Source organism: Cololabis saira, chromosome 14, assembly GCF_033807715.1.
Source record: "Cololabis saira isolate AMF1-May2022 chromosome 14, fColSai1.1, whole genome shotgun sequence".
NCBI lineage: Eukaryota > Metazoa > Chordata > Actinopteri > Beloniformes > Belonidae > Cololabis > Cololabis saira.
The window spans coordinates 26,063,680-26,085,055 of NC_084600.1; the positions used below are offsets into that span (position 1 = coordinate 26,063,680).

General features: G+C 40.1%; 1 protein-coding gene across 2 annotated transcripts in view; it reads right to left on the reverse strand.

Moving 5' to 3' along the window:
* robo3 (roundabout, axon guidance receptor, homolog 3 (Drosophila)) overlaps positions 1 to 21,376 on the reverse strand; it is a 239,845-nt gene that overhangs the window by 192,415 nt on the left and 26,054 nt on the right. The gene's annotated exons all lie outside the window — the stretch shown is intronic.

Sequence of the window (21,376 nt, forward strand, 5' to 3'; positions counted from 1 at the left end):
TTGCCTGGCTCGACACGTCTCATTCATCCTGATGCACAGCAGAAACAGACTGCAGGAAGCCGCTGCGCATGCTCAGCAGGCTCATTTATATGCAAATACAATCATCATGTAGTTTGCATTGCCCATACATGGTAAAAAGTGGGCGTGTAGAGGGCGGGGTGTGAGGCGAATTCACGTACGCAACCTTCCAGGTGGACTGTGATTTATAAAGCGAACATTGCGTCCAAGTGTGCGTGCACACGGTTTTATAAATCTGGATTTTTTTGTGTGCACGCCATTTTTGGCTTTTGGGCGCACGTGCACTTTTAGTATGAATCCTACACACTCTTTTATAAATGAGGCCACAGATCCAGACCAGTGGTTCCTCTACTGACCACTAGGGTCTGGATCCATGAGTGAATTAATCTCCCCTGACCTCCATGTCTCCTTTGGTCTCCATTGTTATTTCACATTCATTGTTTCAAAACTGAAAGTTGTTTGGAGTTGTTTTTTTTTGTACCATATTATCAATATTATTTTTTTATAAGAATTATAAGAAACCAATCCAGCATTCAACAAAGAGAAGATTTTCTTTCCAGCAAAGACAGAAACTAGAACAACATTATGATTTCAAACAGGCAAATGTGAGACTGGGGCATAAAAGCAGCAGATTGATATTTTTCCTCTGTAGATCGTTTTTGAGGCTCAGTAGGTGGCATTGTATTTGTTTCCCATTGACTGAAATCCCATGGTCCGCTCCTTCCAATCATTACCATGTTAATGACACCAGCTGAACAACAGAAATAATACGTTTGCTGGGGGGCTACTTGGAAGGTGCTGTGGTGTTTAATTCAAGATGATTACCTCCAAGTTTTCCCTGAGTCCGGTCGGACATGCAAGGATAGAAACAACAACCCCTACTAGCCTCATTAGCATTCTCCAGCTGCTTTGGTCACGTTTAACACTTACATCCAAACCTCCAGTGTCTCGCCGCAGTCCCATCATGGCTAAAGTACCCCAACAGTAATTCAGTTCAATCTTAGCCCTTCTAGAGCTGTGATGCAAACCTCCCTCCAACACACACATCAATACAATGATTTTGTGTAGGTTTCTGTGTGCACACACACATTTATTTTCTTTACTCCGTTTCCTCCCACACATTCCCACCATCATTACTTCCACCAGAAAAAATGGCTGCTGTGAACAAAGAGATGGCCTTCCATTAGTGTAAATGGGCAATTTATCCACCGCTGCAGCAGCTGAGGGTTGCTTCGTACAAGTGCTTTTTCATGAATAACAAATTAGCCGTTACCTGGTGACTGCAGGTCCAACAAGTGGGTCCATCTATGGACCAAAACAAAAGCACTTACCAACAATTTCATCTGAATGGAAATTTACTGTTTAACATTTTGAAAATATGACACCACAAAGGAGTTGATGGATGTTTCAGTGACATTTACATGTCACATTCATGTATAACACAAATCCAGGTATGAACATGTAGATGAAGTTCACCTGCTGTTCAGTTGTGCCAGATTAATTTCTTTGTGTCTGTTTGTGAATAGTAACACTTCAGATAAATACTTCTAAATCTTAGAATTAAAAATGATGGGAAACACAATTCTCCAACATTCTCTACTGGGGACTTGTTCATAACAGTCTGGATGTCCATTTTCTTTTTTTATCCAGAAGAGATGTTCTGGATCCCTTCAACAGAAGATCTGTGTGAGGTAAATCAACCTTTGAACTTGTTTTGTCATTGTGAAACTGTCACATGAGTGGCTAACAGAAGCCACATCAGCCACTTCCTGATCTACTAGGTTTTGAACTGACCTGGTGACAGCTGACTACTGTCCTGTGACAGTTGACCACTGTAATGTCAGGACTCAATCAAACGTTATCACTTCCACCCATTGTCAACTACCCAATGTCTACTGTCTACTGTTTACTATGCATTGTCCTTATATGACCAATTCCTGTCAAAGTTTCTTAATAAAAGCATCTTCTAGAGGGAGGATCTTGGGGAAAGCTCAGGAGTTCTCAATGAGGGCTACGTTGCTCTGCACTCCTGTTGCTCTCCCCCCTCCTGCAGGAGTGCGCTAAAAACCCATTCCAAGGTAGTCTCTGTGTCTTTTCTCATTATGAATTTATTTAATGCTGTGTTAAACCTAACAATCTGGAATACTGAATTATTTGATCACAATACACATTTCCACAGTGTGATGGTCCATCCAAGATGCCTCTGGGTCCAGAGATATCGCCTCTGGCAACATTTTTACACAGTAAAGTTTTAAGTGCCATTTATTTCTGCATTGTAGTGTTGACACAACAGATGTTTCCATAATAACCCATGTCCATGTGAGCTGCTGATGAATGATGGTTCTTCATGCAGTGTCACCCAAGGGATTAGAGATTGGGATTTCTCTTTATTACAAGAACCCAGTTCTCCAAGAAAGCCCAACATCCCAGTGTTCCAACAGCCTGTTAACTCGATAAAACATGACCCGTTGCTCTAACGTCCTGTTGGTGCTGACACAGTGAACAGACTATTTCTCCTCAGCATCCAGGTCTGTGGAACTAGGAACCATTGTTTGCAGTTCAGCCAGAGGCTGGAGTAGACTGATGGTGGTACACTTTAGGGAGAAACAAGTAAGCTTTTCCTTTTCGCCGGACTATCATGCTACAAGACACTGAGTGGGTCAACCACAAAGCCAAACAGAGGATGAATCTCTGACATTTTCTCTCATCATGTCTGCCACTGGCTCTCTGACACACTATTGCAAAATTAGTTTGTGGGATTATGTTAGTAGACTGTATTTAAATCATGGACATCAGGGAGCTGCTATGAATATGTGGCAGAGCTCCTGGGAGAGTTGTGATGTGATATTTTCACCTGTTGGGTCACGAGTAGCCCCACATATAGTATGATGCAATTCCATGTTGCTTTTCATTTGGATATTGATCCCAAAAATTCAAAAGACTGAATAACTAGTGACTTTATCAGAGCTCTTATACAGCTGTTCTGATTTTCTTCATCAAAGCTCTCTGACGGATGGTGATTCTGCTGCTTGTGCCCAATGCAGATGCTTTGTATGTTGTTTTCAGAAACTTACAGCATGTTTAAACACAGCTGAAACATTTGCCCAGAACCTATACCAACAACACATCTTTGAATAGCTTATTGGGCTTCATTTTGAATGCTATTTGTAGAGTAAGTCGCAGTCAGCTTCAGTTCTCCCCAATCTGAAACTAGTTAACTGTGTCGACCAGTTTGGGCTTTGCATAGAATCGGAATAACTGGCTTTTATACCAAAGGCATGGTGGATAAATGGCCATTTGATGTACAACTGAGTGAGTGAACAAATGGGGTATCTATCATGGATGTTGCCTTTGGATCACATGGTTCTTTGACTAGTCAAGATCACCTTCACTCTATTTTTCAAGATGCATTATGGGATATCAGTGTGATATACAGGGAACAAAAACTTTCACTGCTTTATCAGATAGCCATGGAGTGTGGTGGACTAAATTGTGGCTCTGGGGTGGTCTGGACATAGCCCTCACCTGACTCTGATATTTGTCTGAAACTGCTAACTTTAAACCGAATAAAATTTCTTTGCCGCTGTGATCTCTACACAAAACAGTGGGAAATTTGTGTTTGGGAAATAAAAACTCCTTTCATTTGGAACCTTCTATTAGTCTCTAATTACCGAGACCAGGAGTGATATTTGTTTATCAGAAACGTGGCTACAGGAGGAAAAGTATGTTAGTTTAAATGAATCGATGCCACCCAGTTACTTTAATTATCATATTCCCCAAAGCAAGGGCTGAGGTGGAGGATTAGTGGCAATCTATAACTCCAGTCTTCAAATAAAATCTAAACCTAAATGTGATTATAATATGTTTGAAATCCTCACGCTTAGTCTAAAACTCCAGAGCTGGAAATCAGAGAAGCCAGTTTGTCTTAAAGATAACTTCGTTGTAGATATGGTGCTATAGGCCTATGCTGCAGGGGGACACCAACATGATCCATTGAGCGCTGCCCATCACCCCTCCTTCTTTCCTCTTCTTCTTTATCCTTTCTTCAGATCAATCCACAGTTATTCATTAGATTCATCTCGTATCCATAATTGTTGTCCATTGTTCTTGTAGTTTCTTGTGCTGGTCTGCTCCCTCTTTTGCTCTTCTGTACATGTTTGCAGGCCAGAGCTTTGGGAGCTGCATGCTGCCCTGCCGTTCCATCCTCTGATCACCTCAGTGTCTGCTGTCTAAATCTGTTTATATAGTCATCCCTGTAGTGCACCAACTAACCACTGTGTCTGGGTCTCTTCTTCCTCTGTTTTTCATTCTCTCTTTTCCTGCTCTGCCCAGCAGGCCTCTGGCAGAAGGGTCCGCTGTTATAATGCAGGTCCTGCTCAAGGTTACTTCCCTCTTAAAGGGGAGTTTTTCTTGCCACTGTTTGGCTTAAGGTTTTTCTCCCTCTAGGGGAGTTTTTACCTGCCAGTGTTTATGTAATCATTGCTTGGGAGTCATGTTCTGGGTCTCTGGCAAGCGCCTACAGACAACTTCTGTTGTAATAGACGCTATATAAATACAACTAAATTGAACTGAATTCTAGAAAACAAACTTGAAGTCTGATAGAGTTACACAGGGAGAGAGGAGAAAAAATGTCCCTTCATTTCAATGAAAATTTGAGGTCAGCTGAATGAAAAGTCTGGGTTCAAAAGTAGGTCAAAGAAAAACATTTAGGTTTTAAATTGATGGTTCCCTACTCTGCTGAACTTCAGGTTTATTGTAGTGTGTCTCGTGCACACAAAATGAGGAAGACATCAAATGAATATTTACTCTGACAACATGTAGCGGGATTACAGCTGTGTAGCAACCTCACCACCTACAGAGTCGACGATATAATCCCCTATCATCTCTAATATAACCTGAAATCTCCGTGCTCAGTTTTAACAGCTTCAACTGTCATCAATATGTTGAAAAAGTCTGCCGATAAGGTTTTAAAATGAGGTTGAGTCAGAATGTTGTGACACTTGTGTACATAATGACCCCGATGCACAGCTGACGCCATTTCAACCATACTGCCTATTTTTACCTGATTTGTGACGCACACAGACTACGTAGGACATGAATTGACTTGTTAAGATGGATATGTGGTGCAGTGTGGCCCAAAGGAAATACAATTCATTTCCTGACATGAATGGAAATGAAAGTGAAGTGACCTCTGCCCAGCCATAACTGGGACCCAGACAGCAATGAAGAAAAGACATGTCTGACAAAAAGAGGGCAGGGAGGGGGCTGCAGGCCGCCCCTGTTTGCCTTGTGAGATGAAGCCTGTGATTTATTTAAAGAAGTCAAAGCGTTGAGGTGCGTGGCTGTCGATCCTCGCCAGATGGAGCAACACATGGCCTCAGCATTGTTATTCAGATGCAGCGTGTGCCGCGTCGCTCTTCATAAAGCACAAGTGCATTAATCGGAAAGCTGTGAGAGGACATTGTGGAAATCTGAAACACGTTTGCTCAACTTTACATCAGGAGACGGTGAAAAAAGCTTTATCGTATCAGGCATCTAACAGAACATGGTGAGGTCTGTTACCATCATCCGGACACATCTGTCACACCACAGACAAGCCTCACTTGGAGAGAGTTGGATTGCAGCGCCACATGGAGACAAACACACGCACAGGGGCAGTTTAGAATCACCACTTAACATGCAAGAGAACATGAAAACTCAACACCGAAAAGACCCTGCTGGGATCCAAACCAGGACCCCAAACCAGGAACCTGGGGCAACATTGCTAACCTCCAAGCCTCCACGTTGAGCTCAGTTGGTAATATTTGTCAATTTTTTCATGAAAGACCCGCAACTCATTCCAGAAAAAGTTGGAACAGTAAAGCTTTTTTCAGATTCAGAAGACTTCATTAATCCCCAGAGGAGAATTGAATATTGTAGCAAAAATGAGGAGAACAAGAACCAAAAATGTATACACTTGTATATACATATATATTTTAGATGCACTTTATATACACACACATACATGTATGCATATATACAAATCTATACATCGTGCTGACTTAATAGTCATTTTAGTCCTGAGTGTGTTTGTCCAGTGTGGGTTGGTGGCGGTGGAAGTGTTACAGAGCCTGACAGCAGCTGGCAGGAACAACGTCCTGTACTGTTCCTCCAGACAGAGAGGATGGAAGAGTCTGCTGCTGGAACTGCTTTACCACTTTGTAATGTTTCCATTACTTCTAACTACGCTTAAAGGGGGTTCTGTCCTTGAGGATACCAGAGATGAAAATTTTCAAGTGTGGGTTATCCCTCCTGAAAACACATCTTAAGTTGATCTGGGGTCTAGGGAGACTCAAACATACTCATCTAGTGACTGTTGAGAACTGCAAACAGGGCAGTGTCATGTCTTGTCTTTCCTCATATTAGTGCTGGCCAACGATTAAAATTTTTAATCTTAATTAGTCCATGATTTCTGTAATTAACTGCGATTAATCGCATGTTAATTGCAAATTTATTCACACATTTTGTGCTGTTCTAAATTGCCTCAAGGTATTTTTTTTTATGTTTTTAATACTGTTAACAACATGAGAAAGGGCAAATATGCTGCTTTATGCCAATGTTTATTCAACTTTCCACAAAAAAAGCCTTTGACCTGAATGTAACGTTCCTTCATAAATACAAACACAATGTAGTCCCCAACTTTACACTTGTAAAGACTAACTTAAGATTCCTTGTTTTTTTAAGCAGCTCAATGTAAAACAATGAACCATATGCATCACAAACATTGTAGGCTACAAGAACTGCATTGGTCAGGTAAATTCTCCATGTAATTATGTCTAACCTCATATGGAGGAAAATAAAAGGCTCAAAAAATATCCCCTTCTCCTAAGTGGGATCAAAACAGGGGGATACAAAAACTGAATTACAAACAAATAAAGTGCACATGTAACGGGAGTAACTCAGTCGTTTCCTCACCTGGATCCTCAGTGCTCAGCCATAAACTCATGCGAATCGCAGTGTGCGTGTGCCCGTCTGTGTGCCTGTGTGTGTGCGGTGGGGGATTGTTGAGTTATATGTTTTATGTAAAGCGATTTGCGTTGCATTTTATTATTTAGTAAGAAAAGCGGTTAACAAATGAAGTTTTATTTGATTTGACTCGTCCTTTTTTGCAAGCTGCTATCCAGCGTTGTCTGATTTTGACGAGGGGGGGTGGGGGGGCAGCGCGGCGCTCTCTGGTATTTGAGACTCAACGTACTTCAATGGTAATTCATTTCAAATCGATGGTACATGTAAATAACTTCAGTCTTGTCCAGCGAACCATCTGGCATCTTTTTGAAAGTGAACTTGCTATTCAAAAGTCGCTTTTCATTCTCCATCTTTCAGTTCACCAGACTTTTTCTCGAACTACGGGTGCCCTCGAGCGCCTCAAATGATATGCGCCTTTTTTTTCCTTTTTTTTTTAACCGTGCGTTAAAAAAATTGTGGAGGGAGGGAGGAGACTGCAGCTACAGTCCAGCTGTAAATTGTCATGCTTGGATCATAGCGGTGCAAATCCAGGGAGTTTGTGCTCTCCCTGAACCCCTTGCCCCCAGCCTAACACACCCTGCACCCTCCCCTGTCAATGAAATCTCATCTTATCTCATCACAACTTGTTTTTCTCTTGTGCGCTCTGTGCACAGTCCGACTTATTTCAACATTTCAAGCTCTCTGCAGCTCTCAGAAGACCTGGTGTCGGTGCTACCGAAAGTCGGGGATTTCCAGCGTTATTATCAAGGCAGGGTCTGAGGAGGTGCAGAGGGACACCAGAGGGGAGGCATGAAAAAAGGGGAAAATAGGACTTTCAGTCAGGGAGTACTCAGGAATGTGAGTTGGAGTGATGCACAGATTAAAGCTGAGGCGTATTGTGAAGGTCTTTAAATAACTATGTTAGTTTGGTGCTTATTATTTCCTGTCACACTTTTAAATATTGTAGGAGGTCAACCTGTTACATTATGTTCATGTGCAAATGTTAGCACCCCCTTTTTTATGTATTAATTTAACAAGATGGAGCCAAAACCAAAATCCTGTTAGCACCCCTTTACTGCTTCATAAAGGCTTTAAGAAGCTGTGCAGCAGCCAAATGCTGCTAATCACTAGCCCTTGTTGAACTGAGCATCAGCAGGCGTGAAGACCTGTAAAAAAAGCAGACATTTTAAAGTTTTCTCGTCTAAAACAATTAGCACAATACCAATACCAAGTGGGAAAGAAATCAGGACCAGTATTAAGGAATAAGCTGCTGTTGCTTCACATCAATCTGGATCTTTCAACCAATCTGGAGTTCAACGTTCTGCAGTGAGAAAGACTGACTGGTGAAAAACATTCAAGACAGTTGTTAATCCTCACAGGATTGGATGTTCCAGCAGATTTACACCAAGTTAAACCAAAATCTAATCTGTGAGGAAATGAATGTCCAAAAACCTCAACGAACTGAAGCAACGCCGGTAAGAAGAATGGACCAGAATTCCCCTACAACTGTGGGAGACACTGATGGAGTCAGGCAGGAAACATCTACTCCAACCAATTGATGCTAAAGGTCTCATGAACTACCAGTTCCAGGATCATGGGATACTTAGTATTGCTCATATTACCTTTTTTGCTTGGCTACATTTTTTTTCAAAGAAATGATGGCACAGTAAAACAAAGTTATGCTGTATGTTGTTGTTTGTCTGAGGTTGCACTAGATCTGAGATTTGGTTCTCTGTACAAGTTGCAGACACCGAACAAAATGCAGCAAAATGATAAAGGTGGCTATAGAAGGAAGGTTAGATGCTGGTAATAAAAAAAGGTTGAATTATGAAGGAGAGCTATAACAGCAATATAGTGTGAGAGGAAAAGTGTGTTCCAGCTGAGAGAAACAGAGAAATCCTTTAAAGGTGATTGGTTTCCACGTCGGCTTTCTCCTCTGTACAATTACTGATCAATAACAACGGCTTCTCAATTTTACCGCGCAATGAGTTCTCGATGAAACCGATGAAGGGGCATTACGCCCCCCTCCCTCCTGTTACTGAATCCAATCCCAGAGACAACTCTAGCCTTGTCCATAATGGATTCTCCGTTTCATCAGCTTCGGCTGGTGTTCCTCTGGAGCTCCGTTAATATTTCAGCCCGCTGCCTGTCTCCCTGCTCAGCCCACTTTGTTCTATTGATTTATTTGTGAATCTCCTCTGCCCACCTCTGTGCCTGGAAGGCCAGCCTTATGAAGCTTAATACTGCTCATGGAGCTAGAATTATTCTTCTTTCTTGGCTTTTTCATGGAAATGCTTGGATGCTATTTTATGACAGACTGTCCATTGTTGGAGAGACTGTTGACAAAAATGACAGGCTGCAGCTTTGAAAGAAAAAGAAGCTTAGCTACTTAAAAATTAAAAAAGCTTAAGAAAGAAGTTCTATGAGGGTTAATAGAGACCATTGGAGAGCCAGGACCCTATGTCATTTATCATATCACCAATATACAAGCAGTAAACCAGAAAAAGGAGCTTAACCTAAATATCTCAAGAAAAAACTATAATAGAAACATCCCTAATAAAAAAAAACCTGCCAAATATCGCAAAAAAAACAAAACGTTTTTACACTTTCATGAGCTGGTTTTACAGACATGTTGATAATCCAGTTTAGTGCAAAACCTGGTGTTAAGTCTGGCACCAACACCAAACTATCGCTGGAACGACTTTGGTGGAAAAGCCCTATAACAACAACCACAACGGCAGAGGAAGGCGGAGCTGGATGAACTTAAAGTTGTGCTACATGATTTGGGGAGGGAGAAACTTGTTCTTTAGAGTAGCATGGATCTGGTACCCACTCCATCTGCTGCACCCAGCACTCCAGCTTCAGATCCATGGGTAACACTTCAGTCTACATGCCCACGTGTTATGTCATGTCATATCCTGCCATGTCATGTCTTGTCATGTCATGTATCCATCATACACAGAACCAGTTGGTACCGGCCTCCAACCCTCTTCCCTCCCCTCAACTTGGCTTCAGGCACCAGGGAAACAATAGCATGCCTCGCATTTACACTTCCCAGTCCAAGTTAAATACATCGAAGCAAGGTATCAGGGTCTAATCTAAAAACACCTCATGATCTTACCAGGAATCTATTGTATTCAAGACAATAACTAAGACAATACTTGTGTGTTTATAAGGTAGCTAGCCAGCCAGTAAATTCATCCATCCATCCGTTATCTGCTTCTTCCAATTCAAAGTAATGCTCTCTGATATCCCAGTTGTATTTTGGGAAAAAGCAGGGCTTCACCTGGACATGTGGCTAGTTTGTCACGAGGCCAGCCTCTAAATCAGATATACTTAAAGGAGCTTGAGGCAGGATTGAGGCTGGATTTATGAAAAAAATTCGTAAACGTTTTAAGTTTTCTAGTAATAATGTCAGATGAAGCGTTCCAAACCAAAAAGAATGAGCCCTCTGGCGTATCTCTCCGTTGCCTTAAACAGGCTGTGTGCTGCAAAATGTGCTGCAATTCGGTCCCGAATTTCCTGCGCTGGGCTGCTGATGTGACGTCAGATGACGCTGCATGCACGTTCTCCCCGTTCTCCCGTGCCGGCTTCACTGTTGGCTGCAGTACCCCCAACGGCCGTCGTGGTGAAGGGTGGCGCTAGAGAGTCTCATTTCTTAAAAGGAGCCTCATGCTCCTTTAAACTAAGCTAGCTAACAGCATTGGGATTTGATCAAAATATGTTATTGTGAAATGTCCGAATACACAATGGAAGTACCGTTTCCAGTTCAAAGTCAACTTATCCCGAATTAGATGTGCAGCTACTCCCATTTTATTGGAGGCATCCAGTGGAGACTGGTGTAGACTTGACAGTAATGGTGGCGGAAAAACTCATAATTGTGACAAAAGGTTGCAGCTTTAAAAGACTACTGATGTCATCTAATTAAATGCAGTTTTAAGTGTAGTAAAAGTTTTAAGATATTGAGAGAATGTAGTTCTTCTGCTTCAAACTTGAGGCTGACTTGTGAAGTGTTAGCCTGCTAGCTGAGCAGGGATGTCTAGATACTAATGTTGGATTTTTTAAATCTGGTTTGAATCTGGTTGTCACTTCAGACATGCAATATCCCGAATAAAGTTTCCAAACTGGAATATTTACAAAAATTCCCCAGCTTGACTTCTCATGCAAGAATGCTGCAAAGTTGCCTGAAATTTTCCGACTCCTCCTGAATCCAACAAACAGGAAGCGTCATCTCTGCATCAGGACGGCATTAATGATGAAAGGCTTAGGGCTGCACGATTAATCGTTAAAAAATCGCGATCTCGATTCATGCTTGAACGCAATCTCATTTCCAAATGACGACGATTTAAAAAAAAATTATTATTATTTTTTTTTTTTTTTAAAGATGGCTGCATAAAAAAAGGACTAGGCCTATGTTCTAGGTTGTTGTAGTCCTGTCATGGTCAACTATCATGTTTGTTATATTTTGTTTATGATTGTGGATTACATTTGGAGAAACATCTACCTTTCTCATCACCTGACACATATTGCACATAAATATTGTTAAAATTGTTATTGTTAAAATTATTTAAAGACAAGAGAGATGTTTATTGTTTTTATGTTCAATGTCAGCTGTTACAGCAAAAAGCAGCCAGAGGAATAATTTGTTGCCTCAGAACTACAGGATCTGTTACAAGTCCCCTTTCTGAAAGGGTGTTCAACTCAGGGAGGAACAAATATTGTTCAAAATTGTTATTATTGTTTAAATTATTCAAAGGTTTGTGTAAAGAAGACAAGAGATGTTTATTGTTATTATATTTTTGTTCAGCTGTTGCAAAGTTAAAGTAATAAGTGCAATACATTTTATATTGGAAAAAAATCGTGAGAGAATCGTGATCTCAATTCTAAGCAAAAAAATCGTGATTCTCATTTTGTCCAGAATCGTGCAGCCCTAGAAAGGCTTGTCATTATTGTTGTTAAATCAGCAGTATGAATACACAATGCCTAAAACACTTCAATTTCCTGTTTGGTGTTAGACCGAGGAAGCATCTGAGAATCCACCAGGATGTAGTCATGTCGAGTTTCTGTGAGTACAGAAGGAAGTCTAATCTCAGGACGGACAACTGCTCTCCTTCCTGCATCCTCAACTCTGAACACCTGCTCAGGTCATCAGAACCACCGTGTCCCTCAGCAGCGACATGTATACGTCAGTTCGGTAGCTGTCCTAAACCTGCAGACTGAAGATATCTTTAAGGAAACTAGTTAGATACCCATCCTTCTTTTAATTATCTGTGAGAATCTGGGCTTCAAAAAACATGTACACCCGTCTCAGTGTTTTTGATTATTACGGTGCAACGAACTGTGCAAAACTGCGTTAATTAAAAATATAAACTGCAGGTTATGAATGGAGAAACACAGATGTTAGTGGTGACAGATTCACTCAACCTGCACTGAGTGAAAAGAGAAAAAAGGAATCAAACTGTGAACATGGATAAACAAATGAAGAACACATTGAAGGATTAAGGACGTTTTTCAAGGCTTCAACAACTTAAAAGGGTTTCAACGCAGCTGCAACATGTTCAAACAGCTTATGAGGGTAGAAGGTAGAATAACACAGCAGACTTTCACAACACAAGCTCAGTCCGACCCACTACTGTCCAAGGACTTTTGGACAGCTTAGTGTACAATTACACAATTAACAATGGGAAGATAACACAAAGATTATTCAAACAATTGTATTCACACAAAGCATGGTAAATATACAAATGAAGGGGAAAAGGTACAGCTTTATTCATATAAAGATCATTTCCACCTGAACAAGACACTTCCAAATTAAGCAACCATGACACAGAAAACAGGCCCTAATGACCAGCTGCTACATGCCAAACACTATCCCATTAGTGGCTGGAAGCTAAGATTCTACAGATTGTCGGCCCAGAAATGAACATCACATAACAAATGTATGCCAACGTCAAAATTAAATAACATAAATACTCGGAAGCTCCCGAAATGTCAACAAAGCATGTGGATCTCAAGTATTCCCACAGGAAGATACGAGGTTTCAGACCTGCACGCCACTGTGAAGAAATATCCTCCAATAATGCTGTAGACACGTGGAACAGCGTCAACTGACACACTGTGTCAATTAAAGTCACCATTTCCTCTCCAGCCGCATCTCCGCTAATGACTCCCGTCTTGTGCTGAAACCAGTCACTGACTGATTTAAGAGAGGAGAGGCTCTAATGATGTTTACACCCAGCAAAATACTCCACTTTCTTACAATTACTGCCAAAAGAAACAAAGGAAAGAGAAGGCATGTCTAAAAAAATCTGTCTAAAAAGACCATGATAAGTATTGGAGCAAGACGGTTCAGTTGTGAAATTATAGATCTTGTAATGATCGCCTCCTCTCAGGATAATTGGTTGATGATTATGCTACAAGATAATTACATCCTGCATATTGCATGCCTTGTAAATTAGCTTACAATAGATTGTTTAACTGAGTTTTGTAAAGATTTTGAGGTCGAACAGAAAGTAATCTGATTGTGAGTAAATCAGTTTAATAAGCAAATTCCAGCAAATCAGAAATCCATTTCAGATATTGTCAACACATAATAATTGAAACACAGCCCAAAGCCCTGCCCCCAGCTCATTGATTACATGTTGATTTCAGCTGATCGCTTCAGAGTTCCAGTGCATTGATCGCTTCACATCTGTGGTTCAGAGTGAGTCTTCCTTCATTCCAGCTGTTGTGAGCAGCTGTACTGCAGCACTGCTGCAGGTCTGTGAGACGCTGCTTTATAACAAATCCTTCAACCTGGAGAGGAAAATATCACACATTTCCAGCTGTATTGACAGAAAACCTTTTGTTTTGACCTTATGAGGAGCTCTTCATGTTGGTTTCAGATTTTTATTTTAGTTGTAGACCTAAAGTACACAGTACACATGACCCTGCAGTTAACCTTTGATTCAGCTGCTGTTAACATCATCTCTGGGAAGTTTGCTGCTTTTTTCAGATGCAGGCTTTGGATTAGGGAAGCTTTGATGAAATGAAATGGTTTCATCGGCCATTGTTTCACGTTTTCATCACAATGGTTGATTTTTATTTATATTTCACAGATTTTCTGACTGCATTGACAGCATTGGTAAATGAGAACGTGCAAACAAAATGAGTGTGTTAGGTGGGAAACATGACTGACAATGTGAAGGAAATGACCTAGACTCATAAAAATAGATCACGAAAAAGCAAACACGCTGGAAACGAGAACTCTTATCTTTGATAAGTTTTTTAAATTGTGCAGTTTATAGACAAACCTTCGGGGGCAGGTTAAACAGATACAGATATAGATAAGGGATTAGTGTCCATACTGGTTCTACTGGACCTCAATGCTGCTTTTGACACTGTAGATCAGCATTTTCATGCACAGGTTAGAGCATGTTGTTGGGATTAAAGGGACAGCTCTAGGTTGAATCATATCTATCTGACAGATTCCTGTTTGTTCATGTGCATGAGGTTTCTTCAGAACAGACGAGGGTCTGCTATGGTGTTCCGCAGGGTTTAGTGCTAGGGCCAATCTTGTTCAGTTTATACATGAAGCCCTTGGGAAGTATAATCCAGAACCACAGCATACATTTTCATTGCTATGCTGATGATACACAGCTGTATTTTTCTATGAAGCCGGATGAAACTGAACCGTTAGCTAAACTTTAGGAATGTCTTAGGGACATCCAAGACTGGATGTCCACTAATTTTTTGCTTCTAAATTCCAATAAAACAGAGGTTATTATTTTTGGTCCCAAACACCTTAGGAAGGGATTAGATGGTGTTGCGATGGCATCTAGTAGAACTGTGCGAAAACTTGGTGTTATTTTTTATCAGGACTTATCATTTAAACAGCATAATAATCAGTGCCATGACACATGAGAATTTTTTTAACGGCTAAAATAAATATGGGGATGAAAAATGTGAGCAGGCACCTTTTAAGTCATTTTGTTCATTTGTACATTGTAGTCTTTTTTCCAGGTACTTACCAGCCTCAAAATGTTCTTATATGTAATCTTTGGTCCAGTCATGTTTGTACTGTATAAATATTAACAAGATGTGTAACAAAAAAGAGGTTTTTAAGGTAATTTTGAGTTTTGGGATTTGAGCCTGCGTCACCTGCACGAGGGCATTAGACTCTGTAAACAGTGCCGGCTCCACCCACTGAGCTTTCCAGGGTCCAGAGTAACGTGAATTAATCAGCTATCAGATTTGCACATTACATTCCACTGTTCATTTAAGTTTAAAGTTGTCAATTTGAGCAAATTTAAGGTTAATCCTTGAATTATATGATTATAACATTTTCCATTAAGAGTAGTGATTAGAAAATGTGTATTTTAGGACATTTACGCATTCAGGCGATCCGCTATTGTTTGCCATGTCCTTTATCGCTCTTTATAATAGCAGCAATGTTTCCTTTCTTTATGTGCCTCGTTTCTTCATAAGCCTCCATCAAAAAATGTTGCTCATTTGGTGAGAAGTACAGCGTACACAATTTATCCGTTGTAGAATCAGTGAATCTGTGATTGATCTCATGGTCTTTTGAAGAAATCTGTGAACACACATTAACCTGGATTACTTACACCTGGCTTGACAAAGCTGCAGCTCCTGGGCCTGGTTTGACCTTTGTGAAACGGGTGAAGCCAGGATGAACTGATGGTGCTGTGTCAAGCCTGGATTTATCTCTTATTCTGGATTTCTGAATCCTAGTTTTGTTGAACAGGTTGAAAAGGTGGTACACGGAGGTGGGGGATGACCCACAACGGTGTTCTGTGATTCAACACTGATTCAAGAATATGTAGAAATATGAATATTATTGCAATCTGTAGCCTTATTATCATCCTTAATGTTACAGGATTGTTACAGTGCCAAATCCACTGACACTGGTGTTGATAAAGAATTTCAAGAACACATAAAATCCCTTCACACTAGTATGAATCATGGAGCTGCTCTCTTGTTTTTCTGAGAGAATGTAGCAAATCCAGTGCTGGGCCAGATTTTCCTCCGCTGTAAGGTGTACGAGGGTTAATGGACTTGCTCTGCTGAGTCAGCATCGGGACTATTCGGAAGAGGAAAGGATGTGAGACATTAAACAGCGCCAGCAGTGTTTCATTGTTAACTCCTCCAATCCAACACAACCCTGAATATCAGAGCTAAACTGGTAAAAAGAGGAACTACAGAAACAGTCTCTAATCAGTCCAGTGCTGTGAGGACATGTGGCAGATGCTGAGGTGAACGCAGCATGTCCAGAGTCCAGCAGACATAAATCATCCCTCACTGGCTGCAGCATATACGCATATGAACTGTATCATCTGGAAAAACAAGACCTTCTGCCTATGGCATTTTGTCTGGATATCACCAACTAACTAGTGGCTAGGAGAGAAATTCCTTTGGCTCTTCATTCGGTTCAAATGCCTGCAAAGATATAGAGAAGAGACTTTTGACAGGGTTCTGATGGAGCTTCATTAGTTTATAGGATTACTATTATCTTTTATGATTTCCTGGCCTATAAGTGTCTAAACATTGAACAAAAACCAAACCTGGGATTTGTATTCAGGAGCCCAGATATGTTTCTGATCATTTTAAATACCGAAACAGGCGTTCCACAACATTTCTGCCACTGAAGTTTTCCTGCCATTTTCAAACAACTTTCAAACCAACTTTAAGCAAAAAGTTGTCATACTTCATTTGCTGACCAAAAGATTAAAAAAAGTTGTTAAAATATTTTTTTCTTGCAATCTGTTACGCTCTAACCAAACGTATACTGTAGGTGGGACCCAAAGATATTATTGTGCTTCCTGTAGTCGAATAATCCAGTTAATGAAACATGGTACAGATAATCAGTACGACTTTCTTTTGTAGGTTCTTTTGTACGACATTTTATTATATTTCATCCATAGGAGAGCGATTCAAATTTAAAAACTAACAAGCCATTAGGGGTGCTACACTTAGCCAAATAAGGGGAAAAATTATTCTTACTCCCTCTCATTCATATACTTTATCAAATTAAATGTATTTAGCTACGTTTTACCAAGTCATGCCCAGGCATGACGGACCATCCATCCCCAGGGACTATTTGGCTTTCTACCCAAAGGAAACATGATAACAACCCTTCCTCTACTGACCACTAGAGTCTAGATCCAGACCTGTAGTTCCTTTACTGACCACTAGAGTCTAGATCCAGACCTGTAGTTCCTTTACTGACCACTAGGGTCTCGATCCGGACTTACTGTTCCTCTTCAACTGACAACTGTTCGGGAGTGATTAATCAACACCCAAATGAAGGGATCATTTACAAACATTTTCATTTGAAGCTCACATTGCTCCCTTTAGCACTGTCTTGACTTCTGAGCACACACAACAAATTCCACTGGCTTAGCCGTGTGGCAATAAAAGGAACTTGACTTGACTTGACATGAGCAGAGAATAACAGAGCACAATCATTCACATTTTAAAGATATTAAGAATCATTATGTCATCTGTTCTAGAGGACAATGTTGCTAGTTTTTGGTTGGACTGGAAGAGTTCAGTGGTAAAATATGAGATTCTGGCAAATAAACATTTCAAATTTCAAATACACTCCTTTAAAGAGAGCTCACTAACTGGACCACGAGCTAATGACATCCAACAGCTCCACTGGGATCCGAGATGACTTAAAATTGGTGGTGAGCCAAAGCTGGTCGGCCTGGTTGACACCTGGGTAACCACAACATTTTTGTAACAGGTTTTTTTTTCCCGATCAAATGCAACCTTCTCATGTTTTTGAATTTCTGGTTTGCTTTCCAGTGTTTTACACTGCTTTGTTAGGTTGCAGATTATTGTCAAAAAGAGCTGACGCATCCCATGTACACATCCTCATCCACATCAATGTGCACTTGTGCCATTCTCAAAGCACACTCTTCCAACCCAGACTGTGGTGATGATGTAAGCGTGCTTGAACACAGCATCAGTTGCCTAGTGTTCATTCATTCATTTGTCATGAAATCCGCTGTCCATCATCTTCGGACAGCACCTATGAAATGTTGAAAGAGCTGTGATTTATTAAAGTATTTCAGCTGAAGTCCTGGCCCTTCAAGGCTCCATGGTCAATATATTTTGATGGACAAGTTCAGATTTCATGAAACTCATTCTGACATTCTTTTGATGGCTGACAAAGTTGGCTGAATTTCATCCATGGTGGAAATTGTTGTTGAAGACACTAAACTGAAGGCGGATCAGTGTGTGGCTCATGTTTTTTTTTTTACTTTATAGAAGATACATAAATCCACTTTGTGACAGTAAAAAGGTGCTGGGGTCAGAGCCTGTTCCTGCTTTTTTTATTAATGAGGCCTAATCTGAAAGACTGGATTGATTAAAAAAAACAAAAAATTGAGATTTAAATCAAATAAAATTTCTGCTGTTGGAATATGTAATTTCCTGGTAAATAGAGGTATACGCTCTGCCTGGGCTTCAAATAACAAATATTCTCATTAAAAGAGAATTGGATCTGGGAATTGACTGTGGGATAAAAGGCGGTTTGGCTCCAGTGGCTCTTTTCATGTGCAAAGCAAAGTAGTCATTGTGATTCGAGAGGCTCACATTTAAAATACAAACACAGAGAGGTGTCCCGCTAAAACAACATAATGAGCTGCAGTCGCAGTCTGCAGACTCTCTCTTGGCCGTTAATGCCAGGTTTAGAGCTGGGGAGCATAACTAAAGGGACAAAGAGGTCCGAGAGCAGGAAAATAGATACATTTACTGGCTTAAAACACACACCTCTACACACACCCTCACACTGAAGCTCAAACAATCACTTACAATCTCAGATCGATGCTATAGGAGAATCAATGCACATGGGAGAAGCCAAATCACTTAAGTCAGGGATATTTTTACAAAAGTGAAAGCCTTGCAAGTGGGACTGCTGCAGAGAAGAGAGCAGGAGGAAAATGAAGAGAGAAGATGGGTAGATGAGCCATTCTGACTCATTAAATGATGTTTGAAGAAGCAGTGGTGCTGGGCTGATCCCAGTGCGTATCCCACCATGGACCCCACCATGAATCCCAGTGTGGATCGCATCATGGATCCCATGCTTTTCCCTATATCAGGGGTCGGCAACCCAAAATGTTGAAAGAGCCATATTGGACCAAAAACATAAAAAACAAATATGTCTGGAGCCACAAAAAATGAAAGGTCTTGTATAAGCCTTAGAATGAAGGCAAATGGTGAAAGGAGAAATGTGGAGAAAAAAGTCCAAATGTGGAGAAAAAAGTCAAAATTTCGAGAATAATGTTGAAGTACAATCTCGAGAAAAAAGTGGAAATGTTGAGAAAAAAGTGGAAATGTTGAGAAAAAAGTCGAAATGTTGAGAAAAAAGTCGAAAGGTTGAGAAAAAAGTCAAAATTTCGAGAAAAAAGTTGAAATGTCGAGATTAAAAAGTAAAGGAAAAAGGAAGAAAAAAAAGGAAAAAAGAACAAAAAACAAGAAAAAAAACAAGAAAAAAAAAGAAAAAAAGAGAAAATAAAGAGAAAAAAGGAAGAAAAAAAGAAGAAAAAAGGGAAAAAAAAGAAGAAAAAAAGGAAAAAAAGGTCAAACATTTTTGAAAAGCTCCAGGAGCCACTAGGGCGGCGCTAAAGAGCCGCATGCGGCTCTAGAGCCACGGGTTGCCGACCCCTGCCCTATATGGACCCCAGCGTGAATCCATATTCACATTCAGATCCACATTGTTAGTGAGGATCCCTACATGCTGTCAGAAACTACTCTGCGTGAGAGGTTTTTCTATCTGGAGCCCAATATTCCCATATCTGGCTATTTGTTAATTAGATGGACATTCAGTTCTCTGGTATCCCCTTTCTTTTTTTTCTTTACAACATGCTCAAATTCCACTTTGAGCATTTTACAATGTGGAAGTAATGATGCAGCTCTGGAAAAAAAGATAAACAAATAATAAACAATGAGGCACTCTTATTCACTGGTGGCTTTGAACATCATTAATGCTTCGGTTCATTTACTCTTAAAATGAAGACAACATGCTGAAGACCAGTCGTGTGGAAACACTCTAGAAAGACTGGAATCTTCTGCAGTCCTGATCTGTTCACAGCAGGGAATGCTGGTAGATTTTTAAACCAAAACATGGCAAGGAATACCCTGTATTGTTGTTTTCAGGAGATATAGGAAAAAATAACACCTGAAACTCTTCATCATTGGTATCCCCCATGACAGAACACCTTTTGTTGATGTTGTGAGAAGACGTTCCAAAGTGGTAAACTTTATCGTGTCCCAACTTTTAAAAACTTGTAAAAAACGGATGAATATTAAGAAATAAAAATTTTCTGATGGAAAATCAGTGATTGTCTAGATAATTTGATTTTCCATCAATGTATCTAGTCTTCAATACGACGGAGTATTAGGGCCAAACTAAGACAAAAAAATTACGAGAATAAAGTCATAATATTACGAGAATAAAGTCGTAAAATTACGAGAATAAAGTCATAATATGATGAGAATAAAGTCGTAAAATTACGAGAATAAAGTCATAATATTACGAGAATAAAGTCGTAATATTTTGAGAATAAAGTCTTAATATTACGAGAATAAAGTCGTAATATTAAATATATTATATATATAACTTCACAAGATGCTGCTCAATATTCCTAATTTTAACACAGGGAGAAGACTGCTCTTCCTGTTAGAATTCTCATAAATTACCACTTTATTTTCATAATATTACGACTTTATTAGCATAAATTACGACTTTATTCTCGTAATATTACGACTTTATTCTCGATAATATTACGACTTTATTCTCGATAATATTACGACTTTATTCTCGTAATGTTACGACTTTATTCTCCTAATGTTACGACTTTATTCTCTTAATATTATGACTTTATTCTATTACGACTTTATTCTCGCAACATTACGACTTTATTCTGGTAAATTTACGACTTTATTATCATTATATTATGACTTTATTCTCGTAATTTCCATTTTTTTTTGTCTTAGTTTGGCCCTAATACTCCGTCGTACTTCAAGGTATGCATGTGTTTAAACATGAAATATCTTTATCTTTATGCTGTATGTAGCTAAGTAAAAGTCAGAGTTAATGTAAGAATAAATTGTATCCTGGTCTCCGTCAGGTCAGGACAGAGGGGTCACCCACACTAACTTGCATGTCCACAGGAGCCGAGGGGGCGTGTCGGCGTGGCAGGAAGAGTGATGGATGAAGGTAAGTCTAAGGGGGGGTCAGAGGAGCTGTCAGACGAGCAACGCCCCCTCACCTGTCACTATTGCTCAGCAAACCCCATCAGCTGATTACATGTAAAGAGTGAAGATACAAACCTGTGAAAGTCCACTAAAACAAACATGGGGGTTATTA